The 27,084-nt window shown below is 38.6% G+C and overlaps 1 protein-coding gene and 1 pseudogene across 1 annotated transcript in view; both read left to right on the top strand.

Moving 5' to 3' along the window:
• Positions 1-27,084, top strand: part of CYP7B1 (cytochrome P450 family 7 subfamily B member 1) — a 168,160-nt gene that overhangs the window by 235 nt on the left and 140,841 nt on the right. The window lies entirely within an intron of this gene.
• Positions 33-27,084, top strand: LOC143685702 (RRP15-like protein pseudogene; annotated as a pseudogene).

Below are 27,084 nucleotides of genomic sequence, written 5' to 3'. Positions count from 1 at the left end.
CCCGAGCGCGCGGGCCCGCGGTCAGGCCACGCATGCGCCCTCGGCCCGCCGACCGCGCGCGCCCGGGTTGGCAAAGGGACACCCTCCGTGACTTCCAGAGCGTGTACTCAGAGCTTGGTGCGGGGTACTGGCATCTTCTTACGGGGTCGTGTGTAATAACAAGGCTTTGCTATTACAAGCCTATTTTCCATACCCAGCATGCATATGAAGACCGTGGAACTGAATTCGATTTCCTGCTCCAGCACAGATTGTGATGCATCCTAGGCTTGCAGTTTGCTTTATGCACACATCCTGCATGGCCTCCTCGCAGTCATATCTTTGTCCCTTGTTTTTGTGAGTTGGTGCTTTATGGCCTAGGATTCACAGACCATTTAGGGAAGTAGATGAGGAGTGTTCAGGTAGAAAGGAGCGTTCCAGTAAAATGCCAGCGATGGTATGACAAATAACTCTTAAGTCCCTTTCTGTGCCTCAGTTTACCTCACGGTGCTGCATCTGGAAAAATGAAATAATAGTACTAGGGGGGTTTTGTGAGGACTAAAGGAGTTGATAGTATTTATGCATTTGCCGCTATTATTTTTATTAGGACAAGTAAACAACAATAGCAAAACACGGAGATGTATAACTTCTATAGTTGATTTGAAATGTAGAAATAGAGAAACACAGAAATTCCAATTAAATAATTCACTTTTTACTTACAACTATTTTCCCATTCTTTCTGAGTCATTTTTTCATACTCTCTTCATGGTTTTTGAAGAACAAGCGGATAAGGTTTGTTGGGTCATTGCTACTTTGTAATTAGATCTCCCCCCCACATATATGTATGGATCCATATGTATAATATACATATGTATATGTGTTTTTATATGTATGTAGTAGAATACATAGTTGCTCAATAGTTTTGATGAAGATCTCCCCATCGCATAGTTGCTCAATAGTTTTGATGAAGATCTCCCCATCGCACAGCATACACATAGCTGTGGATGTTGACTGCTCTTGGATGAATACTCCAGGAGTGACTTTTTATTTTTCTTCCCATGTGAGTTTTTTGAGATCTTGTTGGAATGGGCCATATCCTCTTTTAGGCTGCTGCCTTTTCCAGTGGCTGTACTATTGCTTTAGAGTCCAAGTGAGGATTTAGCACATTTTAGTTTCAATGCTGATTATTTGATTCTATATGGCTTCTACCCTCTCTATCCATGGTGTCTGCCAAAGCTAGTTAAGATGCACTTTTAGGTATGCTTTATGGAGAGGTGGTAGACAAAAAGGTCGTTTGTTCTATTCCCTCTTAACATGCAGGGCAGAGCCAGAAAAACTGAGCAGGTCATTGAAGGTTATGTATGGAGTGAGAAGGGGAACTTAGGAGAGTCAGCTGGGATAGCAAAAGGGCAAGGTAGGCTGTCTTAGGCTGAGACTGCCTGTATCATTAAAAATTATATTGCTGAAATAGCCATACCATCAGTTGCAGGCTCCTTCCAACAAGAAAAACTCTATTCAGGGCCATAAATCTACAGAGTTTCGTATCATATTCTAGAGAAGTTTGAGTACACTCTATTTCAGTGTACAAGAGACAGCTTCATTTGTTCCAGGACAAAGAAAGTCTTATTCTTTATTGCCATTATTTCTTCTATTTGAACAATTCACTCTAGTACTCTAGGAAAATGCTCTTTATGATACTACTGCTGAGAGGGAAACACTTAGAAGTTAAGAATTCCTTATATATACGTATATATGTTTTTCTGTTTACATTAGTATGAAGGGATATGTACTAATAAAAATAATAGGATAATGCTCTACATTCTTTGTTGCAACTTGTATCATATACATATGAGCTTGTATCAGTGAGAAAGTCCACTATCTTGCTTCCCACCCTTGTTTTTACCTGAGTTTTTTGGTGGGAAATAGGTATGATGGGGAAAAAATGCTGTCATTGCCCTCAGGAAACCCTAATCAGAATTTTCTAGTTCCTATCCATGGGCCATTAATGTCGTTTCATTCCTTTATTTTGTCTTATTTGTCAGTCTGGGACAGTTTTTCCCCAGTGTACTTCCTCCCTGCAGTAAGCACACTGGTCTTTATTAGGTAACTCCTTACTCTTTCCTCTGCTGTGCCATCCTCATGCTCAGTTCCCAGTAGAACAGCTGCCGGAAGGGTAGTCTGTTACTTTATCTACTAATTTTGCTGAGCTTAGTTCCTGATTGTTAAGAACCTTGAAAGCAGCATCTATGAGCATGGCCATGGGCATTCCAAGCCTGTCCTTTAACTTCTGTAATTTATGCTGAATGTACAGGGTACTCTAATAAAATTCATTTTAATTATTTCACTGTACTTTGGAATTTGCAAATCTATATCAGAATACCTATAGTATGCTTCAAAGATTCTAAGGAAATAGAGGATTCTCATTAGGCTCCTTATTTTGTTCAGAGATTTTTATTTTGGTTCCCTTTTTCTTAAGACTAGCCAAAATGTGTATCTTATAATGCCCTAAATGAACCCATTCCCAAGAGTCATTAGGATCCCAGCTAGGATATGCCTTGGGGAGAATGGCACTCAGGTCAGCATATTCAGAACCCTCAGGAGCAACTCTCAAAAGCATTCTGCTTCCTGTTTCTTATTGTATGTGCCCCTGTGAGTTTTCTCATGTTTTCTAAAGCCAGAACAATGGGTGAATGCTCTCCTACCTGGGTGACATGCATAAGGTTTTTCTCCAATGTGAGTTGTCCCATGTTATCGCTGGTGAAACACGAGTGAAGGTTTCCCCACACAGATGACATTCCTAAAGCTTCTCACCAGTGTGAGTTCTCTCATATCTTCTCAGGTTAGAACTTTGAGTGAAAGCTTTCCCACATGTATGACATGCATGGGGTTTCTCTCCAGTGTGAGTATTCTCATGTTGTTGAAGATTAGACAAATGAGCGAAGACTCTACCACATTAGATTTCAGTGGGAATTCTCTCATGTTAAGGGCAGAACATTGAGTGAAGCCTTTCCCACATAGATCACATTCACATGGTGTGTGTCCAATGTGAACTCTCTCATGTACTCTAAGATAAGAACAAAACCTGAGTGTTTTCCCACATAGATGGCATTCATTGTTTTCTGTCCTGTGTGAGTTCTTTCATGTTGTCTGAGTTGAGCACCTTGACTGAAAGTCTTACTACATAGAAGACGTTCATAGGGTTTCTGTCCAGTGTGAATATTCTCATGTCGTTTAAGTTTAAAATAATGAGTGAAGGCTTTACCACGTGGATGGCATACATAAGATTTCTCCCCAGTGTGAATTCTCTCATGTTCTCTAAGGTCAAAACTATGAGTGAAGACTTTCCCACATAGATGGCATATATATGCTTTCTTTCTAGTGTGAATTCTCTCATGTTGTCTCAGTTCAGAATATTTAGTAAAGGCTTTCCCACGTAGATGATATTCACAGGGTTTCTCTCTGATATGAGGCCCATTGTAATGTGTATGGCCAGAGTTTTGAACAAAGGATTTCTCAGTTAGATGACATTTATATGACTTACTTCTAGTGTGAAAATGCTTTTGTTGATGAAAAGATGATTGGTTATTGAGGACTTTTCCAAACTGATTGCTGAAGTAGTCTCCTTTCCTTGCGAGTTTATACATGTTGAGTCACTCTGGGAACGTGAGTACACTCTTCTGGTGATTCACTACATATAAAGCCATTCTTTTGAGTATGAGAATTCTGCTTCAATGACATGATCGTAGATTCGTCTTTCCTGCAGATATGATGCATGGATAGTATTTCCTTATTTTTTAAGACTATTTTCCCTGCCTTGAATTCTGGATTTGGAACAATCCGATTCCTTCTTCCCACAGTTCCTCCCCCTGAAACGACTTTGACGCTACATCTGATTTACAGACCTGATATCCTACTGAGAGCAAATCACTGATATTCTCCAGAATCACATCTCTGAACAGCTTTCTGTGGATGTATCTAGCATGGCCCCTTCTTCCTGGGTGAATTCTATAACTACATCTTTTAGGTTCACTAACTCCTTGACTAAAGGAGTTGATGTTTGAGGTCTCTCTTTCAGCTTGGAAGGCATGTGGTGATGTCTGCTAGCTTTCTTTCCTGGTATATACCACAGTTTCTCACTGGCAAAGAGGTCATTCATTGTTTTCCTCCAATGTGGACATGGTCCAAGTACTCCATGAGCTGTGGGCACTTTCTCTGTGGGTCCCGTGGGAAGAAATTGTGTCTCTGCCTTCTTTTGCTTGTTCTTCAGTGCATTTGAATAGTTTTTTTCTTAAATTTCGTGTTTTGCTATCTATGGAAGTATTACTCTAATTCAAGCTACACTTCCACTTCTGGAACCAGACCTCTATATCAGACTTTTAGCTGTGTTCATACCTATTTTGCAGGATTATTTTTAGCTTTGTTTTTATGCTTCTGTTTATTTTTAAAATGCTGTCAATAAATATGTATTTATTTTATATTTTTTGGTTTTTTCCCTTTAACACAATTTTTGAGACATATTTACACACCAGACAATCCATCCAAAATATGCAATCAGTGGCTCACAGTATCAGCACATAATTGTGTATTCATCACCACAAACATTTTTCCAACATTGTTATTTCTTTCATAATACAAATAGAAATTTAATAATTAATAGAAAACATTACATAGCCATTGTATTTATTTTTAATCCTTGTTTCTCTTGGCAGAACCAACATCAGAGGGAGGGGGAAGTGGTTTGGGTTCCTGACTTGGAAGATATTTAGATGGTGCTAGGAAACCCAGTTCATTCCTAGCCAGTCATTGGGGGTATATGTTTTTGTCCAATAATTAGAAAAACATGTTTTCAAAAATCTCCATAAGTTTACTAATAATAGACTTAAATATTGCTATCTGCTTTCCAAATTATTGTAGAGGATAACATCAATCAAAACAGTCTCTGTAGGGGTAGCTTCTGGTGAGCAGTAATAGCTGTGGTGGTTCAGGAATGACATGTGACTGTGAGGAAAAAGCTGAAAAATTCCCTAAAGAAGAAAAAGAGGGTGAAAATGGTAGCCAGGGTTGCAGCATCAGAACTAGAAGATGAATATAAAGATACTGCAGACAGCGGAGGTTTCATAGAAATCTGTGGATCAGAAAAGGATGAGTTTTCTTCTGAGGATGAAGCAATGGAAGCTGACAATGAGGATGGTGTTGAACCGTGTGACAAAGAAAATGAGAATGCTGCAGAATCTGGTGTTGGAACTAACATGGGCTAGCACGTGCCATGGCTAAGAGCCCTAACAAAGAAACTCCTAAAAGTAAGCCCACCATTTTGGTCAAAAACAAAAAGCTGGAAAAGGAAAAAGAAAAGTTAAAACAAGAGAGACTAGAGAAGAGAAAACAACTTGATAAGAAAAGGGAGTGGGAAATGATAGGCAGAATAAAGTCAGATGTTGTCAAAGACAAAGAAACAGAGAAATTTTCAGATAATTGCAATGAGGGGTGTGGTTAATGCTTTTCAGAAGGATCAAACGAATGTCAATGAAAAGGTTAAAGAAGGTAGAAGACCTATTAGAAAATCTGCTAAATTGATATCAACAGTTTCTAAGAAAGATTTCATCAGTGTTCTTAGAGGAATGAATGGAAGTACAAATGAGAGAAGTTATGCTGGGAGGAACCCAAAAGCCAAGCGGGCTGAAATGGAAGCACTGAAGAGGGCAGGATGGACTATCCTAAGTGATGATTTCATGATGGGACCATCTATGAAGGACTGGGACAAAGAAAGTGATGGGCCAGATGACAGCAGACCAGGATCTGGAAGTCACTCTGACACTTGAAGCAAAAAGGAATATGGGAAGCAAAATCTGCAATCATTTAATTTTTCCTGGAAAAACTCTTGATCCTAGGAAAGATGGGGAATTCTAAGGATACCATTTGTTAAAAAGCAAAAGACTTTTACTTTTATAAATTTTGGTGTTTCCTTTTTCGCATTAGACTTTGTTAAACTGTATTTTCAAGCCTTGTAAAATTTTTAGCACTGTTTCTCAAACATTTTATAGAAGTGAATATATCTACTTGACCAGCAAAATATGCAATGCCAGGATCATTACAAGTTTGCATATTAGTTATCTGTATTGCTGTTTTGATACAGTATCATTAATGTTTCTAGAAATGGCAATACCAATTCATAATTAAAATGAACTATTTGAAGTTGATACTTCTCTACCTTCCAGTTGATAGATCTATATATTTATAGATTTTGATGAGCTATTGAGAAAACCTCTGTAGTAAATTTTAAAGTTACAGTGTTTCTGATTTTGGGTGTGTTGATTTTATTTTTAGATAACCTGGCATATTTTTTGGTTTAGGAAATACTCCAAATTTCTACTTTTATCATATTTCCTTTTACATACTAAGTTCTATAAATAACAACTTTGCTTTTAAACTTCAGATTATTTTTGTCAGAGATTTCATGAGATGAAACTCTCATGTTTTAGTTGTGCAATGAAACGTAACTTCTTAGGAAGTATATTTGAAATGTTTTAGTCTTTTTGTTCCTGAATGCTTGAGTTGGCGTAAATTATCTTTATGAACTGACCAGTGAAATGGTGGAGTCAGACACAGATAGTCTATATCAGAATATTGCGTCTGATTTGAGACTTGATTCCATATTATTGCATTAAAAATTATTAAATTGGGAGACTTTTAGTATCTACCTGTTAAACAAAAGGGAAGAGGAATATTTAATATCATTCCAAGATTTCTTTGAAACTGGGTCTAAGATCTAAAGTTTATAAAGTAATTATTTAATAAAACATGAACTGTTCCTTTAAAAAAAGTCTAAATAGTAATAGACTTAAAAACAAACAAGTCACTGTATTCTTCTCCTACCTTCCCAATCTCCCACAAATGACAAAATTTAGTCCTAGCTTAATAATTTTAAAATTGTATAAGCTGCTTAAATTCTTCTAAATAAAGGAAATAAAAAGTAGCATTAAGTAACGTGTTATGAAAAATGACATACCTTAAACAGAAATAAAAGGCTTATAATGAATGGGAAGAGTATTTGCAGAAAATATGATTGGGGCAATACCTTTAGTCAATAAAGAGCTCATTCTCATCATTAAGAATAATTGTTTTAGTGTATTTTCTACTAAAAGAATCAATAGTGATTAAGAAACACAACCTTGTTTTTCTTGGCTATAGATATAAAGTTCAATTTATTTTTAACTTATGTAATTTATAGAAATTTTTGTTCACCTTAACCTTCAATGTGAATAGTATAGCTTTTACGGATTTCACACACACACACACACAAAAACACTGTGGGCTTTGTGTGCAGTCCCAGGAAGTCCAAATGATCAGACTTGGAACCTTCCACAGATCCTTCCTGGATCACTGCATTTCTAATCCTGATTTCCACCCGAAATGGCTGACTGATCCATGTTCAGCCACACCCTCTTCAATTAAACCCTCCTGTGGAGTCCTGTCCTCTGGGAACTCATTTCCAAATGCTCACGGAGGTCCCTGGCAGACGTCTTCTCACCCTCATCTCAGAGCACACTCTCTATAGGCTTAGCATCTTCCAAACTATCAATTGCTGGTTCCTTTGTGCTTAAGAGTTTAGTTCTTAGCTCATCCCTTTCCTCTCACATTTTACTATATAAACTGTAAGGAGTAGCCAGGCTGCATTTTTCACACTTAGCTTGGAAATCTCCTTAGTTAAATATCCAAGTTCATCACTTTTAAGTTCTCCCTTCCATCCGACATCAGAACACAATTTTGCCAAGTTCTCTGCCATTTTATAACAAGGATCGCCTTCCTCCAATTTCCAATAGCACATTCGTCATTTCCTTCTATGGTCTCATTAGAAATATCTTTAAGGTCATTATTTTGACCAAAAGCTTTTCAAAGCAACCTAGGATTTTTCTATCAAGCACACAGTTTTTCCAGTCTCTACCCCTTCCCTGATTCCAAAGCAACTTCCATATTTAGGTATTTGGTAAAGTGACACCTCACTTTCTGGTACCAAAACCTGCTTTAATTTCCTAGCTGTTAAGACAAATACCATGCGATGGGTTAGCTTAAACTATAGGGATTTGTTGGCTCACAATTTTGAGATTAGGACAAGTCCGAAATCAAGGTACCGTCAAGGTAATGCTTTCTCTCTGAAGACTGTAGCATTCTGGGATTGGCTGCTGGTGTTCCTTGGTCTTGGCTTTTCCATCACATGGCAATGCACATGGCGATGTCTTCTTTTTCTTCTGGGTTCCTTTGACTTCCACTTCTGGTGTTCCCTATGGCTTCCTTTTGCATATAAAGATTTTTGCATAAAAAGAGATTTTGCATAAAAAGAGATTTTCAGCCATTTGGATTGAGGCCCACATTCATTCAGTTTGGTCACACCTTACCTAATAATGTCTTCTGAGGTCCTATACCCAAATGAATCCCTACCCACAGGACCAGTGTTTGGGACTTGAGCATGCCTTTTGTGGGAGGACATGATTTGCTCCCTGTTCTAGTTTGCTAGCTGCCAGAATGCAATATACCAGAAACGGAATGGCTTTTAAAAGGGGTGATTTAATGAGTTGCTAGTTTACAGTTCTAAGGCCGAGAAAATGTCCCCATTGCAACAAGTCTATAGTAATGTCCAATCAAAGGCATCCAGGGAAGATACCTTGGTTCAAGAAGGCCAATGAAGTTCAGGGTTTCTCTCTCATCTGGAAAGGCACATGGTGAACACGGTCAGGGCTCCTCTCTCAGCTGGAAGGGCACATGGCAAATACAGTGTCATCTGCTAGCTTTCTCTCCTGGCTTCCTATTTCATGAAGCTCCCCAGGAGGCACTTTCCTTCTTCATCTCCAAAGGTCACTGGCTGGTGGACTCTCTGCTTCGTGGTGCTGCAGCATTCTCTGCCCTCTCTCTGAGTCTCTCTGAATCTCTCTGAATCTCTCATTCTCCAAAATGTTTCCTCCTTTATAGGACTTCAGAAACTAAGAAAGACCCACTCAAATGGGTGGAGACATGTCATCCCCTAATCCAGTTTAACAACCATTCTTAACTAAATCACATCAACCAGGGAGATGATCTCATTACAGTTTCAAACATACAGTATTGAATAGAGATTATTCTACCTTTATGAGATGGGATTTATATTAAAACATGGCTTTTCTTAGGGGGCATACTTCCTTTCAAACCAGCACACTCCCCAACTAATTTTCTCATCATGGCAAGTTCAGATGTGTCCTTAGATGGAGATGCTGATTTGGTTAACCACCTGGAATGTTGGATCACCACTTACCCAGAGAGTGAGGCATCCTGGCTCTGGGTTCTATTAAAGAACGTTTCTCAATTTGGCACTGTGGGCATTTGGGGGCCAGATATTTCTTTATTATGGGAACTGTTCTGTGCAGTGGGATGTTAGCAGTATTTCTGACCTTTGCCCATGAGATGCTAGAAACACCACCATCCCTAATTTTTGACAATTAACAATGTCTCCAGATATTGTCAAATGTTCCCTCAGGGTCAAAATAACTCCCAGTTGAGAACCACTACATTAAAGAATTGGAGACCGTGCCCCATGGTTGGCTTCTAAGTGTGAGGGCTAGCTTGTAGTTAGGAAGAAATTCCAACCTTGGGACACATATAACTGAAAAATCAGATAGTAAAACATTGGGACCTTCCCCCCATCTCTCATCAACATCCTGAACGTGGATGAGCGGTTCTTTACTTCTAAGGTAGAACAGTTTCAAAATTTCCCATAATTGAGATGAAAAAACATTGTCATGGACACCTAAAAACGTCAGGATATAAAGTCGTGAGTCATGTTTTTTTTCAGCAGCTTTTATGTAAGTTTTTTCCTGCTGTCTTCTGACCTTATTAGTAAATGAGGCCTTGTGCCATCTCAAGTAAGTGTGATTTCAGTTTGAAGTTATACTTACATACTATTCTAATGAGAGGCAGCTGCATATGGTGGTGAGAGCAGCAAGCATTCCTAAGTTTGAATCCAGGCTCCATCATTTACTCATTTTGTCATTTTGGACAAATGATCTAATATCTGTGAACCACAGTTTCCTCCTCTGTAAAGTGGGGCAATCACCATCTTACAGGATCATTTTGAATATCAAGTAAGATAATCTATGAAAACACGTAGCAGTGTATCAGAGGCATAGTGGATGCTTTATTCATGGAAGCCATTGTTCTGAGATTCTTCTTGAAAACGCAAGGTACATAGAATTCTACTTTTGACTTTTCTAATAGTTTTTGAGGCTCTAGTCAGCTGTTTACTACAGGTATCATATAGCAAAATGGTAAAATGAAAAATACTTTCCATCAGTGGTTCTCAACCAGTGAAAGTGCCATCTCTGGTAGCCTATAGTGACAAACTACGTTGACTGCAGAGTTTTCAAAGAGCTTATTAAATATTTGTTCTTTTTAAATTTCCTTGTCCCTTTGCATTTCTTCTGAGTCCTGCTGTCTCTACCTGCCTTACATTATCAGTTAATTGTTCAGCATTATTAAAGTAAGCTTATATAATAGAGAATAATTTCCACCAGTGAATGTCTTTAAGACACTACTGCCTACCTATTTTATTTGCGAAGGATTAACTTTGCAAATTAACTGTGGGGGAATGATCAGTTTTTGTTTTGTTTTTAATTTCCATCTGTTGTGGCCTGATACCTAGGAAAATCAAAAAAAATTGATAAAAAAATGAAATTTTAAGTCATAGAAAATACAAACCCCCACCTTTTTTATTACTATTAGATTGACAAACCTAATAGTTTTTTTGTTAAATTGCTCTGGAAATTCCTAAATGCTTAATCTTACGTTTTTCATTCATCTCTTTGCAGATTGGTAATCAGAAAACAAACAGTCTGTGGCTTGCACCAAGTGGGATTACACTCACATAACTGAACATTGGAATTTGTGTGCAACCCCCATTTCTCTGAGCAAAACCTTCCAAAAGCAGAAGTGATCTTGCCATATGTGGAGGAGGGCAGGAGATCAAGTCCAGAAGACCAGGATACCATGGGCAGTCTGGATTTGAAAGTTTAGAAGAGGGTTGGGTTACAAGGTTAGGTTTCCTTGACACTCCCCAGTGACCCTTTTCTCCTGGTTGCTGTTAGGACAAAAGACAAGTTAAATGCATGGCTTTCCCTCCTCTTCCTTCTACTCCAACACACCTCACTTCTCCAAATGCTAAAATTGGTAAAATAAATAAATAAATAAACAAACAAACAAACAAACAAATAAATAAATAAATAAATAAAATTGTAATGCTGTTCAGATAAATTTTAGTTGAAGAAAAAAAAAATTCAGTGACTTATTTTGAGTAGTAAGACCTTAAGGTTACATAGATAATGAGTTGTTTCAAAATGTTGATTCACTGAAGCTTATCACCTAAGTCAATTGTTACCTCTTTCTAATTACCTAATTACTTGTGAGTAAGACCGTTATTGCCCTTATTATTTGCTTGGAAAATCAGTAGTAGCTGTTTTTCTTGTTTCTTCCCCTTTTTTTTTTTCATAGCAAGATATGGGAAAAGGATGTGGACAGCGAAAAGCAAAGTCATCTTCTACTCAAGAGCATGCTAAATTTAACAAGTAGATTTCTGTTTTTGTTGTTGTTGTGTTGCTTTTTGCATAGGAGGTGATAGAGCAGGCACATTTGTGGCTCTTGATTAAAGAGCTAATCATTTAGTGCATTGTGCTTTGTGTCCCTTCTTAGGCTCCAGAGTCTGGATTGGTCTTGCTTCCAGAGATGGAGACCTGGCTTGCTCCACTGTTTTATTTTGTAACTTAAAACAAAAAAGTCTTCAAGATACAGAATATTCGCATTGTGTAATGAGAGGAACATATGAGCACTGAACAAGAAACATTTCACTGTTTATTTTGTGTGCCATTCAAAGTCATCGTTTAATAGGTCATGGGAACTTCAGGGCTGCTAATTGAATCAACATTGGGGATTCCTCAATTCTGTAATCATTTTCTGCAGTGATAAACAAAATCCTGTCTATTCCTTTTAAATATATCATTTGCTTGCAAAGGAGGAACAAAGTCAGAAATAACATTTGATCAGTATAAACCTCTTACCTCCAACAGAATAAAAGCTTGGAGTGTTTGCCTTAGTATAGTAACATGGGGCAGATTTTGTTTGTGAAGTAATCTGTGGCTCCGTCTTTTCCAATTTTGGAACCTTCTTGAAGGAGGAAGGCAAAGAGCATGGCCATGAAGCTCAAATAGACCCAGATCCACAACCCAGCTCCACCCCAGCACAATGTTTTCTTTTGAGAAGAAGATATATGAAGATGAAAATGAACAACATTAAGACCCTTCTTTGTGCTTGCCTTTGTAACTAGATATTTTGCATATATAATCTCATTTCCTTTTTGCTCTGCTTCTATGACATAACTTTTATTCAGGTATTTTCAGAAGAACGAAAGAGACTAAACTAGTAAGAGCTTAATTAATTTGTTCAACTTAAATTGAACTACCCAGGGGTAGAGCTGGCTTTTTTTTTTTTTTGGTTCCAGGCAGGTCTGTTACAGCTGTGGTAAACAGAATACTGCCCCTCTTCCCCAAAGGCATCCACATCTGAACCCATGGAACCTGTGAATATACTGTGTGACATGGCAAATATGAATTAAGGTTGCAGATGAAATTATAGATTTCTAACCAGTTGACCTTAAAATAGGGATATTATTTTAGATTATCTGCGTGGGCCCTGTGTAATCACAAGGGTCCTTCAAACTGGAAGAGAGAGCAAAAGAGGTCAAGGTGATGAGATGCAATGTAAGAAGGACCCAACCAGCCGCTTATGGCTTTGAATGTGCATGGAGGGGCCATGAGCAAAGAAATGCAGGCAGTGTCTTGAGGCTGGGAAAGGCAAGGACGCAGTTTCTGATGTAGCCATCCTGATATCTTAATTTTAGCCCAATGAGACCCATTTTGGGCTCTGGCCTACAGAACAGTAAGATAATAAATTTATATTATTTATGACACCAAATTCATGGTAACTTGTTACAGCAGCTACAGAAAATTAACCTAACAGCCATGTCCCCATGCTCTTTGCACTAAACTACACTGCCTCCTAAAAGAAGGAGGTGCAAATATGAGAATGACTAGGCCTTGGAAAACTTTGCTGGTTGCTCATGAAGAGCTAAGAATGGAAAGTGAACAGTTTCAAATATTCAGTGCCTCATTGCTGTGCTGACACAGAATAGCTTAAGAATTTGGGATCTCCACCTTCACAGGTCATTATGACCTATTTGTTGCTGCCTCTCTTCTTTAGCCAGTAGTGCACAATTAAATTTTGAATGTTTATATTGTGTCTAGAAACCCTACAAATCTTTAAAATTCTTAAAAAAATAAAATATAGAAGGTAGGCTTTTAGATCCAGAGGAAAGCTAGGGCGAAGATTTCTTTTCCACAGATTGTGCACACCTCATGCCTGCTGTCCACAGCCTGGGCGAAAAGAGCTGGGTGTGACTCACACTTTGAAGGGGATCTAAGGAAATGGGGTGCTGTCCTTAACTGATTACCTAAAGAATAAAAAAGCAGAGAGAACCATCCGCTGTGGAGGAGTGATTAACAGCTCCTTGCAGGAGAACAGTTTTGCGTTTTATCCAAGGTAAAATCCCATTGAAACTACTGCAGGTTACTGTTCTGTGAAAGGCAAAGGACAAAACGAAAGAAAGCTACTTTGCTGAATAAGGGAAGGTGACATCTATTATATCATGCATTTTTATAGCTGAAGTGCTCATTTTTATGGCTTTGCCATTTTTTTTAATGCTGAAGTATTGGGGATGGGATCATTTTCTGTCTATGACAAAGTAAAAAGGATTAATTAAGTCTGTAATTACTGAATTCAAAAATTAATATAAATTTTAATAAAATGCAACCATAACAGGATTTAAATTCATTGTCATTTCTCCTCATAACCGTACCCTAAATAGTTGATATTAATGAAGAAGAAACTTTAGAAGATTCATTTTAGTCCTAGCACCTCACATGATATCTCACACTGAGTAGGTTTTCAGTGAATATGGTTTAAAGGAATGAAGGATGAGTGATGAGTGAATGAATGAGCAAGGATCATGATAAAATAATTGTTCTCTGTTTTCAATATGAATATTTTGAAGTTCTAGAAATTTTTATCAAAATATGCAACTACATACAACAATGATAAACTCAATTTCATACCTAACCATTTGTCTTCTGCCTCAATTAAATGAAAATGAAGATTTTATAAGCAGCTACCTACCTAACATGGATATTTATAAATGGAGAACATTTTGGTGCAATGAGTATTTTTTAGTATAAACCTAACTGAAAACATAGTAACTGGAGTGCAGCCAATCCCTCAAATCCCTGTTTCTGAAAATTCAGTTTAAAAATCTGTCTTGCTGACTTCCAAGGTCAAGGTCCTGCGTTTGTAGAAGTGCGCTTAGTATTCCCCTCCCCGATGTAGGTTGGCAGTGTATTTTATTTAACAGGTCAGAACACCTTTGAGCTACACCTGACTCTGTTTTTTGGTTAATCACATAGAATCACACACATCTTTAGTCTTCAGTACACTTAACACAAATAACGGTAGAAGGATTGCTTGTAAACCGCTAAAGAAACCACGTTTGAGATTGGAAAAATCGAAGTCATTTCTTTGTGTTAACTGTGCCTTGGGACTATGAATGCCTAAAACCACTGCATTTCAGGCAGACAAATGGTGTGTTGTAACGTCATGATCACATTCAGTGACACCCCCGTGCTAAGGAGCCGTATTTTGGTGGTTCTTTCCTCTTGGGCTAGAATGTGGAGAGGTTAGTATCTTTGGATGTTGGAGGGATGTCACTTTACGGTTAGCTGCTCCCATATTATTAAATCATTTATCTCTTTTTGTGTATTGCATATATAGCACTACAGAATTGTTTTTGACGTGTTACGATAATAACAAGACATTTATTGAGCACTTCCTATGTGCCTGCTCGACCAGGGGGCAAGGGCTTTCTAGTCATTACTGTATTGAATTTTATTGAATCCCCCCTCACAGCAACTTTCTTCATTTTAAACATGTAGAAAGTAAGGCTCAGAGGCTTCAAGAGTTTCAATAATTTTCCCAAAGTCATTCAGATACAATGTAGCAGATTTGGGAGTTCGAGCCCTCAGTGTTTGATTTCGAGTCCAACCTCTTAACCACTGTTTTTAATTCCTTCTTTCTCTTTTGCAATGATGTTCTGACATATCCACTTAACCTGTACTAAAAATGAAAGTATTGTAAAGTATCGAATGCAATTTTTAAGCATTTCTAGTAGAAGTTTAACTACAATATGAACATTTCCAGTTTTACCTTTAAAAAAGAATATATGAGGTTTGGGAAGCAGGTAGTAATTGTCTATTTCCCTCTTTCACTGGACTGTGAAAGTCACACTTCTTGAAGAATATGCATAAATACCCCCTTTCCCGTCTCTTATTTGTTGTTCACCTACTCCCTCACTGGCTCAGCTGGGGATGTCTGCTGCTTTGGGCTCAGATACAATGGAGAATGGGGCAGACAGGCAGGATCTTGCCTCTTGACACACATTAGGATTGGAAGGCTCAACTGTGTATGGGGGATGTCACACCTTAATATTTCTAACTACCTGTAAAATTTGATTCAAGATCCCTGTTTCCGAAAGGAAAACCATGTGGAAGTAACCCGGAATCGAAGGGGAAGGCTATTTCGACCCTCTGAGAATCTATGAAAGACGGTTTAGTGTGGTTCACATTTTAACAGTCCTTCCTAAATGGATTTTGCAAGCTGTTGCACGTGTTACTGCTGCAGTTACTATTGCACTTAGAGAAGAGTGTTAAATATTGAGTGAGAAAGTGTTAAAGACAGTTCAAGTATCGCTTGATGTGGCACAGTACAATGGTTCCTGATCTGTCACTTGAATGCTTCCTGGCCTATCATGAACTTTTAATCTAGCTTTGGATTTTGAATGACCTTTTTTCACATGGTTAAAGATTCTCAGGACCGTGTGCCTAATGTGTAATTTTGCCTCTATATTTCTTTTCAGGCACACATGCAGCTTCTTTCACTATACATGCAGTGTATATACACACACACGTACGTATAAATATATATGTGTATATGTGTATATGTATTTCAAACTAGTACTACCCTATTTGCTTGTCAGTGTGTTGTACCATATGGTGTGGTGCACCATGCCAAAAGATAAAAATATTTCCAGAACATATGAAATCACCAGTCAGCTGACGAAGGGTAAAGACTTTTTGACCGAAGCGTTAGTGGCTCTGATGCATTTGTATGTGATAGTACCTGGCTTAATACCCAGAATTCTAGAAACGGTATATTTTAAAGTTAAAATGCCTCTTAATTTTTTAAAGGAAGGAATCCAAAAGTAAAAAATCTTTGAGGATTTTATTTTCTAAAGAAATTGGTTCAAGTCAGTGTTTTATTTCTATAGCAAAATTCTCCACATCTATTTCTGGAACTTTCCTCTCTTATTTTCATCTCTAGAGTAACCATGCAGTTTGTCTCTTTAGGTTTCCAGAAACAGAGGACTTGGAGGTAGAACCCACTTTTGCAGGGAGATGGGATCTTTGAGTTGTAGACAATGTGGATGCTACCCAGTTTTTCTAATTTATTCCATGGGAGGGATGTCTCAAGCACAAAAGAAAGGTACCAGAAAACCACATTCTGCAGAAATCATAGGATCCCTGGGGTAAAGTTGCAGTAATAATGTGATTTGAGCCTGTTTATACCCCCAAAAATAAAGACTAAAATGTCTGCAGATAAGCTTTATTCTATGCTATTCAGATTTATTAATTTTCAATCCCAAGTAGACTAGGGTTTCTTTATGCCACATTGAATATTGTTTTTAACTACTTAAACAAAAATGGTGGGAAACTTAAGTATTAATTTCCTAGCCGAGGATTGAGTATATTTCCACTAGAGAGATAAACTATTGCATAAAATAGAGTACTGTTTCCATAAGATTTCTGGATAGCAGCTCTGTAAATAATAGTTATATTTTATCACAGAGATGCAATCTTATTCCTCTTGTCTTCACTAATTAGAATTATTCTCCTTCTTTTGTATTTAATCTCTTCTCACACCTGACTTTTTTTTTTTTTTTTAACGAATGAACCTCCCTGGGGCTGGTTTTTACAGGGTTGGTCTGTAATAGAATAATCTTGCTAGGGTGCATTTTATTAATGTTCCTCCTTATTTTATGATTTATGTTAGAATCCTGTTACATTGCAGTTCATTTTTAGAGAGTGGCTGCTTTACCTTGAGAAAAATACAGATTTCAAAGTATCCCAGCAGTGGCCTTTTTCTTGTGGTTTTCCCCTTTGTTCACCCGAGATCATCTTTTAGTCCCAAAATAAGTTAATGCAATAGAGTATGTAAGTAAAGTGTTCTTAATTATGCTACAGTGGAAGATATTTGCAAATTGCTCCCCACATTGTATGCAACTATAATGTTTTTAAAGGGTTAGCCTTTCATTTTTTAGGAGCTAAAGTGACTGACTGATTCGTGTCAGTTTTCCCAATCCGCTTTAGTGGGACTAAGATAACTCAATACTCTTTGAAACTCCATTTGACCTCTTTTAAACCGGTCTTACTTGAAATGCTGACCAAACAAAGGAAATCAAGTGGAACCAAAAACTGAAATAGTATCTATTTTCGGATTAAAAATATCAAGTTACTTTATTAAAAGGAACATTTCACTGAGTCTCAAATACTGTACTTATATGACAGATAAGAGGGTTTTAAGGTATTTTCGGATAGCTGTCAAATTTGTAGGGCAGCTCATGATTTGTGTAACAAATTTTAATTAATGCTAGATGATTTAATCTCTCAAAAATGATTGTTCTTCATTTGTCAATTACTTTCATCAATGACAGTCTTGTACCTACAGATCTATTCGCAAACCTTCTAAAAGGAAAAGGAAGGAAGAAACATGCAGAGACATCGTTTCTGCCTGTCACAGGACAGCTGGCTTTGGAAGCTGTATCCAGACACATACTTTTTGTACCATCTCTCAAGAATTGGTAAAAAGAATTTGTAGCAGCAAACTCTCCTTTTCCAACTGCTGTTGCTGAGCCTTCAGTAGAATGCAGGTTGAGAAAATAACAAAGAGTTATTGTGAAGAGCTCCAAAGACCGTTGTAAGGACTTTGGCTTTTATTCCTGGTGAAATAGGGAATATTTCCTGGAGCTATTGGAAAACTGGGAATAGAGGAGTGGGGTAGTCTGATTTATGTTTTCACACAAGCACACTGAGCAAGGTGGAAGTTCAAGACAAATTAGGGGGTTAATAAATGATCTTGCCTCCGGTCAGGAAGGTTGTTAGCAGTTAAAGAGGTGAGATGTAGTCAGATTCTGAATATATTATGAAAGTAGAGCTAACAGGGTTTCCTGATGGATTTTATATGGAATTTGAGAGAAAGAGAATATTAAATGAGAATCAGGTGAGACACTAAGATTTGTGGCCTGAGCAACTGGAGGATGGAGTTGTGATGATAAGAGTCTGTGAAAGTTCTCTTCTGATGACCTCAGTTTTCTTGTAGGAAACCAGGCCTGTGAAAACTGGAAAAACTTCTGCTTTCCAAAGGAGCAGTTCCTAACTTTCATAGTACATTGGAATAACTGGGAAGTTAAAACAAACAAGCAAACAAACAACAACAAAAAATCAATGCCCAGATCCCACCAGATTCTGATTCAACTGGAAAGGATGGAAGAAGTGGTTATAAAGACTTCCCATGTAGTTCCAGTGTTCTGCCTGGGTTGAGAACCTTGGCTCTCCTTCATGTCTAAGGTCTTTAGTGACAGCTTCAGATTATTTTGTGTGCAGATTTATCTGCAAATTAAATGATCAATTAAGTTTTGGATTGTCTCTGCATGCTACTGGGATATTTATGGGGGAAAGAAATGCTGTTCAGATTTCCCCCGGAGGGCTTTTATAGTTTAAGAGGGACCATTTGTGTGTAAAGCCTAAGAAGGCCAGTGCTGGGTGGCCAGTGTGAGCACAGGAGGTGTGGCAGTCGCTCTCCAGGTGCTTACAGCGGGATTTTATTCGTGTTGTTGTTTGTTGAAATGTTTATTATGGTGATATATTGGTTTTAGATTTATAGTTCGATAATTTTATTTTTTTTATGGTAGATGAACACTTTATTGCAAATTAAGGCCTCTTAAATAACCAGTGTGCAAAACATGTCCCTTTTATTAAGCATTTATAGCAGGGCAGAAGAATATACTGGAAAGAACTTTGGTCCTTGTGTCAACAGACCTACCCCCAAGTTCATTCCCACCCACCCCTCCACTTTCCAGCTCTAAAATCCAGGGCCCTCATTTGTCACATGAGGGACTTGTACTGGGTCTCTAAGCTCTAAAACCCTATGACTTAAGCTAGAGATTTATCCTTTTCCAAATTATTTTTGAGATTAAGGTGTCATATTTTGTGTTTTTTGACACGCTGCTGGTCGCATGTGTGATTGCATGATAAGCCCTTGTCGTCGGAGCCTTGCACTGTGCAGGTGGGAAACCTGAATGGGCTTTACGGCATTGGCCTTCCTAATGTGACTCTGAGGGATGGATTGTGGTCAAAAGTGAGGACTGTGTATTCACAGAAAAATGTAATCGAGACCATTGGATAATAAAGGTGGTAAAGAATGGTAAAACATTGGAGCGTGCAGGCCTTCAGAAAGGAAGGGGGGAGCGCTGTTTTTTGGCTATTTTATTCTGGGAGGCCTTGATGAAAGAGGTAGCATTAGATCCAGTGCTCGGTGGATGAGCCGAAGCTCAGTCTTCAGAAGAGAAGAGGACTTTCCTAGTGTGTGCTTGCCTGGGGGTGGGGGAACGGACGTGGAGGGTGGGCGAAAATGTAGAAGTGGGCCAGTGAAGATTCTGTGTTAGGGTCGGGGAAGGCAGATCAGTTTGCCTTAGAAGAGCAGGTAAGAAACCTGGAAATACCAAAATGCATTTCCACATACCTCATGGCAGCAGTGGGCACTGCCGTGAACTCTAATGGGCGGAACATATTCAAGTGCTAATATTTAACTCTTTTTAAATGGAGGAATGGAGACTTTAGGATGGGATAAAAAAACATTTTTTTTTAGAGCAATGGAATGCAGAATGGGATTTGCACATCCCTGGGAGAGGATAGTGTGGAGTTAGTGAGTGTAGGTAATCAATTTCTAGGCATTCGAATTTCATATACTTGGTGAATTTTTTTCTTTAATTGCTATGCTGAGAACAGGCTTGTGTAGCAAGGATTCTTTCCTACCTCCTCTCTCACAGTTCTCCAATTTTCAGTAAATCCTACCTCTGTGTCTCAGGTATAAAAATCTTGGGTGGAGGGAAAATGTGAAGGGTCCAAATATTTGTACCTGTCAAGGCCCCCTTTACTCATGGCTTGGTGCCATTCCTTCCCATACATCTCATTAAGTGATTAGAGTCCAATAAATTATACTTTTTAGGTTTAATATTAATGTATCAAAATGTGTGATGTATTTAGTTTTGCTCAGCTGGGTGCTATGAGTAATGGTGATCATTTTAAAGATCGTTTAACCCAGAAGAACATTTTTAACAGAGTGTGGTGGTCATAAGCATTGAAAGCAATATTTAAAATTTCAATATTTATAAGTTTTGTTGCAAAGATTTAAGATGGGTGATCTGTAAAAACACTGGAGTGTAGATATTAATCCTGGGTAATTAACCCCCTTGTATAGTTTGCAGTTTATTTTGCAAAATCCACCAGGAATTAAAATTACTCAAGAGCAGGTTATTGTTTTATTGATGGGTTTGTTTTCTTTTGGTTTGATTTTTTTTCTTTTTTTGTCATGGGCAGGCATCGGGAATCGAACCCGGGTCTCCAGCATGGCAGGCGAGAACTCTGCCACTGAGCCACCATCACACTGCCCTGGTTTGATTTTTTTTTTTAACTCTCAGGTATTTGGTAATGTCTAAAGTCAGATAAACCTTTTAACTCAACCTTCAGCACCTACCAACTACATATTCTTAGAAAAGTCACTTAACTTCCCTGGGCATCAGTTTTTGTCATAACTAAATTGAGGATAATAAGACTATCATGTAGTTTTGATGGGAGGAATCCATAAGATAATATATGTTAAATGTTTAGCATAATTTCAGGTACACAGACAGCACTCTCAGTTCCTCTCTCATTATATATTAATAACTCGAGTTGATTACAGATCAATCATTAAGTTAAATGTGATTTAATATGAATAGCCTCATTGGTAAATCATAACAGAAAAAGGTGAGTACATCAGTATTTTATAGGCTAAATATTGAAAAGGCACCAGAAGACCAGATTACGAAAGAATTGTTCCTTGAAATATAAATAAGAAATCTTAATTTACATCGTATGTGTATGTATCTTCTATCTATCTATGTATCATCAATTTATTAATGTAAGAAACCTGGAAAATATTTATTGTTCACCAGCAGGCAGAGGAGATGTTTTGGAAGGAAGAATACTGTTGTCTGTAGATTAAATTTGGTTTATAAGATTGATGGATAAGAAGAGTCATCTGAAAAGTAACTGTAGGGCTTTGAACTTTTACATGAATAATTGCCACCAAAAATGGTTTCCTTGCAAGAAGTTTATGAATTATTAAAATATATGCCATTTAACACTGTGCAGATTTGTGTTTTAGCAAACAACTGTTTGCTGCATAGTTTAACCAAAGTTTCAAATGCATTGTGAAACATAGTGATGCAACCTATTTTCTTACCTACTTTGTATTCTATTTTTTCTAACTACTACCACCCAATTATTGTTAATTTGTTGTCTTAACTTCCCTGCATGTAAATTATCATCAGTATTACAGAAATTCTAGAAAACTTAGGGAGTAATTCTTTGGTTACTCTAAAGAAACTTGGCCCTGAAATCTGTAACTGGAGAAAAGTTGGGAAAGCAAATCGATACCATCACTCATAGTAGGTTTGTTCTTATATCATATTGAAAATACTTTTAATAAATCCCCAGTGACCCTTTCCAGGCTTATATATCTACACAAATAATCCTTTTAGATAAAATACAATTGCAAATATAATATTAACTATTGAGGCACTACAAAATTTGCTGTGGTAGGGTTTTGAGCTCTAATTAGGATAGCTATCATACTGTGTGACTTTGCAGAAGCTGAGTGTGTATGCTCTGTGCTAGCATTTATAACAGTTTTTGCAAACTAAAGAATTTTTCACATTTGAAGATTTGGAAAGCAGTTTAGAATCTGAACTTTGGAACATGCCTGTCTTTCTGATTTCCTGCTTGCCTCTTCCACACTACATTTCTCCTCACAATGGAATATGCATAGCATCGAACGGTTTGAAGACAGAAATGTATCCAGTTCAAACAGGGTCCTGTTAAGAAGATAGGCCTACATCTCCAACCATATGGAGTGCTGAAATTCTTGGGAACAAACCAAAATGGTAATCTGAAGTCTTATTTAGGAAACAAAACTTGTATGGCTAGAAATAGACTGAGCCCTAAATGTATGGTGGTTTATGTGCATTCTGATGTAAAACACATGCCACAGCTAGTGTTATAATGGTCAACAAAGGGCAGGCATGTTTTCTCTCCAAAGAACGTGTCCACCAGCCTGGAACCAGCAATACCCTCTTCTGGTTTGGTAATTTCAAGTCTTTTCTACCCTAATGACAAATCTCACGTACGTGTGTATATATTTAATATTGTCAATCCTTTGAGGAAATGAATGTTCATTTTAAGGCTATTTCAATGATGAATTATGACTTTGGAAGGCTCATCTTTACATTTAAAGTATAAAAATTATTACATAAAAAATTCTATAAACTCTTGGTCCTCTTCTTACACTATTATACAAAAATAAATATATTACATATAGTGTTCAGTCCTTCATTAAAAATGAGAAAAGTGACAGCAGAATTGTTCAGTGATTCGATTTTGGTTTAGAGGGATGATCCATTAACTCCGAAACTACTTGACTGATAACCAGTGTTAGCTGTGTCCACCCACGTCAAAGTTTGTACCCAGGGGCAATCACTGGTTTGTGACCTTTGGGGATGGATACGTTGCTTCTGGTGAGCAACAAACAGGTCCAGTTTTTTGTAGCTGAGCCTCCAGCTCTTCCCTCCATCATTGGGTTCCAACCCAAGCAGACTGAGGAGGCCATCCTGGAAGTGATTTCACTTTCTTCTCCAGCAGCACCTCACCCTGCAGCAGTGCCATGCAGTGCTCCGTAAACTCAGTCAGGGATTTTTCAAGAGGCTCCGTCTTGGGCTTGTCCTCCTGCAGATGCTGGTCAGGAATGTCGGATGCCTGAGGGAGGAGGCAACTGAGTGTGACAGAGAAGAAACTGAGGGTTATCTTAGCCACATACAGCCTTAGGATTCTTTATCTGAAATACAACAATAATTCTAATATTACTGCTGAAAAGAATACTTTGGCCATACATTATCCCATTCAATCCTCTCTACAATGGGGCGTGAGGTATGAATTATTATATCCTTTTTACAGATATAAAGAAGAGAGAGGTTAGAAGTACACTTATTATCTTCTTTGTGTAAAATATCTCGTTAGGTGCTTTAGTATATCATGTTGTTGAATCTTCCTAGCACTCTGAGAGAGAAATTACTACCCCCATTGTATAGATGAGAAAACCGAGGTTCAGAAAAGCCAAGAAAGTTGTTTCAAGTCTACATAGCTAATAAGTAGAACTGAGATTTGCACCTGAGTCTGCTGGACCCAAAGTAGCAGATAAATTTCATCTCAAGAATCTGCTTCAGTCGGTTGATGGAATCAGTGGTGTGCAGCAGTGCAGAGAGGATTCTAAGACAGTGTCCGGGAGAGAGCAGCACCCAAACATTTTCTTCCCATCCTTTAAGTAGACTCTCTAATGCCTTTCAACTCCACAAGTCTGTTATTCTAGGTAACCATAGGAATAGGGAGCATCCTTGGCTGTGTTCCCCTGGAAGCAGAGCCTGAGACAAAGGCTCATGTGCAGGCAGTTTATTTGGGAATGAGAGTTCAGGGAGCAGGACCAAAGGATTGGGAGGGAGGGAGAGCTGGTATAAGGGTGTGTCAGGGAATTGGCAACCATTTGTACTCAGCACTACTTGTACCCATCTACATGAATGTGGTCTCATGAAATGTGGCAGGAGGATCAAGAAGGATCAAGAAGCAATCATGCATAGCTTATATTGCTCAAGAGTAATTCTACCAGTGTTGATGCCTCCACACTACTTGCTACACATGCATGTGTTTAGGGTTGTTTTTTTGTTCTTCCTGGTGCCCTTACCATAACACCAGAAAAGTCTAGGCTTAGAAAGGGAGAAGTGGATGGCACTGAGTGAGATACTGTCGAGTTGCCCCTGTGTAAAGCTAGCGATAGCCTGCACTGAACTGGGTCAGCTCGGTAGTGGCTGGTGTGACCAATGAGGCTGAAAGGATGCTGAGGTGGCACCCAAGAAGACAGGGACCACTGTCATCTCCATAGCACCCATAGGCCTGGGGATCCCATATGCTGGGAAAGGCTGCATTTATGCTAGAGAACCAATAATAACACGTCGTGTGAAGTACTTCCTGAAATCCCCTCTCCATCCCTTATCTAACTGATAGGAAGTTAGGCTCATAGAAACCAGTCTCTCTATAAAGAGAGTAAGCATTGGGCTGGAGTAGTTTTTTTTTTTTTTTATTGAGTACATATTATGTGTCAGCTTCTGCACTAGACTGTGTAAGCTCAGGATCTCACTCAATTCTGACTACATTATGGGGAAGTCAGAACTTGCACAGAAGGAAGCTGAGTCTAGGGAGCCTAATTGAATCGCCAGAGACCACACTTTTAGGGAGTGGTTGAGCTGCAATTCAGACCCACCTCCAGCTCATTCCCAAACCTGTATTCTTTCCACTCTTGTGATTGTCTGACAGGGTGAATGCAAAAAGGGTTTGGCCCTTGTTTTGCTCTTGCTTGAGTGCTCATGCCTAGGACCCTACAAAATGAACTCACCTGCTGTGACTCAGGCTGCAGCTTTTGTTTGGCTCATCAGCATCCATTGAATTAGTCAACTGGAGCCCTGAATGGGTCTCTAAGAGAAGTACTAGAGGTCTCCACTGCATCTATGAAACTCAGAGATGAGTTTCTGAGTCTATGAATCTTTAAACTGTATGGACAAGTGCAAACTGAAGTGACAAGTTCTTAGAAACTGCACCCCCCCCCCACACACACACAAACACACACTCTCCGGAAGTGCCAAAAGGCCACATTTTCTCTAGAAATCAGGAACATAAAGATTAAACAGCTCGTTCAAGTTACGAAGATAATTAGTGCCAACCTCTGTGGGTCTCTTTTCTCATTTATAAAATAAGGATGCGGATCTCATGATCTCCAAGGTGACTTCCAAGCTAAATTTTATGATGCTGAGGGTGCATTGAAACAGATTGTGAGAGGCTAGCGGCAGGGACATAGTTTCAACATTTTAGTTTCCTCAGTATTTAGCACATAGTAGATCTTAAATGTATGTTTGCCAGGGGACAGAGAAAGGCAAACCTGGCAGATCCCCTTTCTGCCATCCTTTCCTTCATATCGTGATATTTTGTCCCCTCAAACCAGCACCTATACATTCTGCTCCTAAAACAAACTCCGCTGTTAAAAACATGGTTTTGGGTAGTTATTTCTACCTTAGTGTGAAGCCTCTTAACTCAATGCCCTCTGTGCTTTGTGTGCACTTGCATTTTGAGATTTATATCCAAGTATGAGATTAAAAGATTTGCCCACCATTAAAAAAATTTCAGCTGTCAGCCAACTTCACCTTTTAAAGGACTGGGTCCTTCAGAGATGATAAAACCCAAATTGCTGGTTTAGTACCCACTCTAGACCAGGAAAGAGTACATTCCATCGAGGGCAACAGGAAACAAAATGAGGCAAAGGAGCGAGAAGTTGGGCATGGAGTGAGATAGAGACCCCGGGCACTACCATGGAAAATGGACACTCTTGTCTCTGGTTGCTACAGTGAAGCCTCCAGGTATAAGCCCACAGGGTGGGCAAACGGTATCACTGTTCTGAGCAGGGGTTTGCAAACTCAGGCCTGCAGTCCAACTCCCACCCACCACCCTGAGCCTCTCTTTGCCTGGAATGTGACCTAAGAAAGGCTTTTACAGATGAATATTTGCGGCTGATTTGATGGTAGATAATGCTAGCTTTGATGTTCAATTAAACAAGATGTTATCTATTGCCCCCAAAAGAATTCGACTCTTCTCATTAGTGTAGATCTGTGTTACTAAAAAAAAAAAAAAAAGTTGGACCCCATTATTATTTGAATACTTTAAACTTGTCAATGGAATTTTAAAATTCTCTGTTATATAAATACCTACCGAATGTCCTCAGTTTTGCCTCTTGGTCCACAAAGTCCTTTACAAAAACAATTTGCTGACCCCTAGTTTAGAAGAATTAAAAAAAAATGGACAAACAGATAAGAATAATAGAGCTATGGGAGAAGAGAAAGGGGAAATGAAGGACAATTAAATATCACAAATAAAATGGGAGAATCAGAATGTTCTTTCACTAATTACATGAAGCACTTACATGGGTTGTTTAAGGACTTGCCGACTTCCCCTACTCCAGCAAAAATTGATCACGTGTAAAAACACACTCATGCACATACACACCTGCACACCTGCACATGCACAGACATGGCAGTCTGCCTGTTAGAAGGGAAACTGAACCCAAATGCCAGCTCTACTGTGAGCTCACACATGACCCGGGAAGTTATTTGCCCTCTGGCTGCACCATCTGTCTTAATGACTCACTTCTAAAAGTTGCCAATGGAACTTCTCATCATTAACGTGTAGACTTGCCCACTCCTCAGTCTGCCTGAAGCTGCATCTCTGCTGCTCTCAGAATCATTTGTTGGCTCCACTTGTTGTGAAATTTAGCCTACATAAATATAGGTCTTGCCCAAGCTCTGACCCCCTCCCCTACTTTCCTTTCCCTCAAAGCTCTGATGGTCCTCCTGGAAGGTGATCATGTCACTTCTCTGCTTACAGCGCTGCAGCACTGGTCACTGCTCTGATGAAGATCAGGCTGCTTCCCCTGCCTTTCCAGTCCTTTATATCTGCAATTCCA

This window comes from Tamandua tetradactyla, chromosome 6 (assembly GCF_023851605.1).
Source record: "Tamandua tetradactyla isolate mTamTet1 chromosome 6, mTamTet1.pri, whole genome shotgun sequence".
In the NCBI taxonomy this organism is placed as follows: Eukaryota; Metazoa; Chordata; class Mammalia; order Pilosa; family Myrmecophagidae; genus Tamandua; species Tamandua tetradactyla.
The sequence above is the reverse complement of the archived record's forward strand: the minus strand, read 5'-3'. Positions and strand labels throughout refer to the sequence as shown.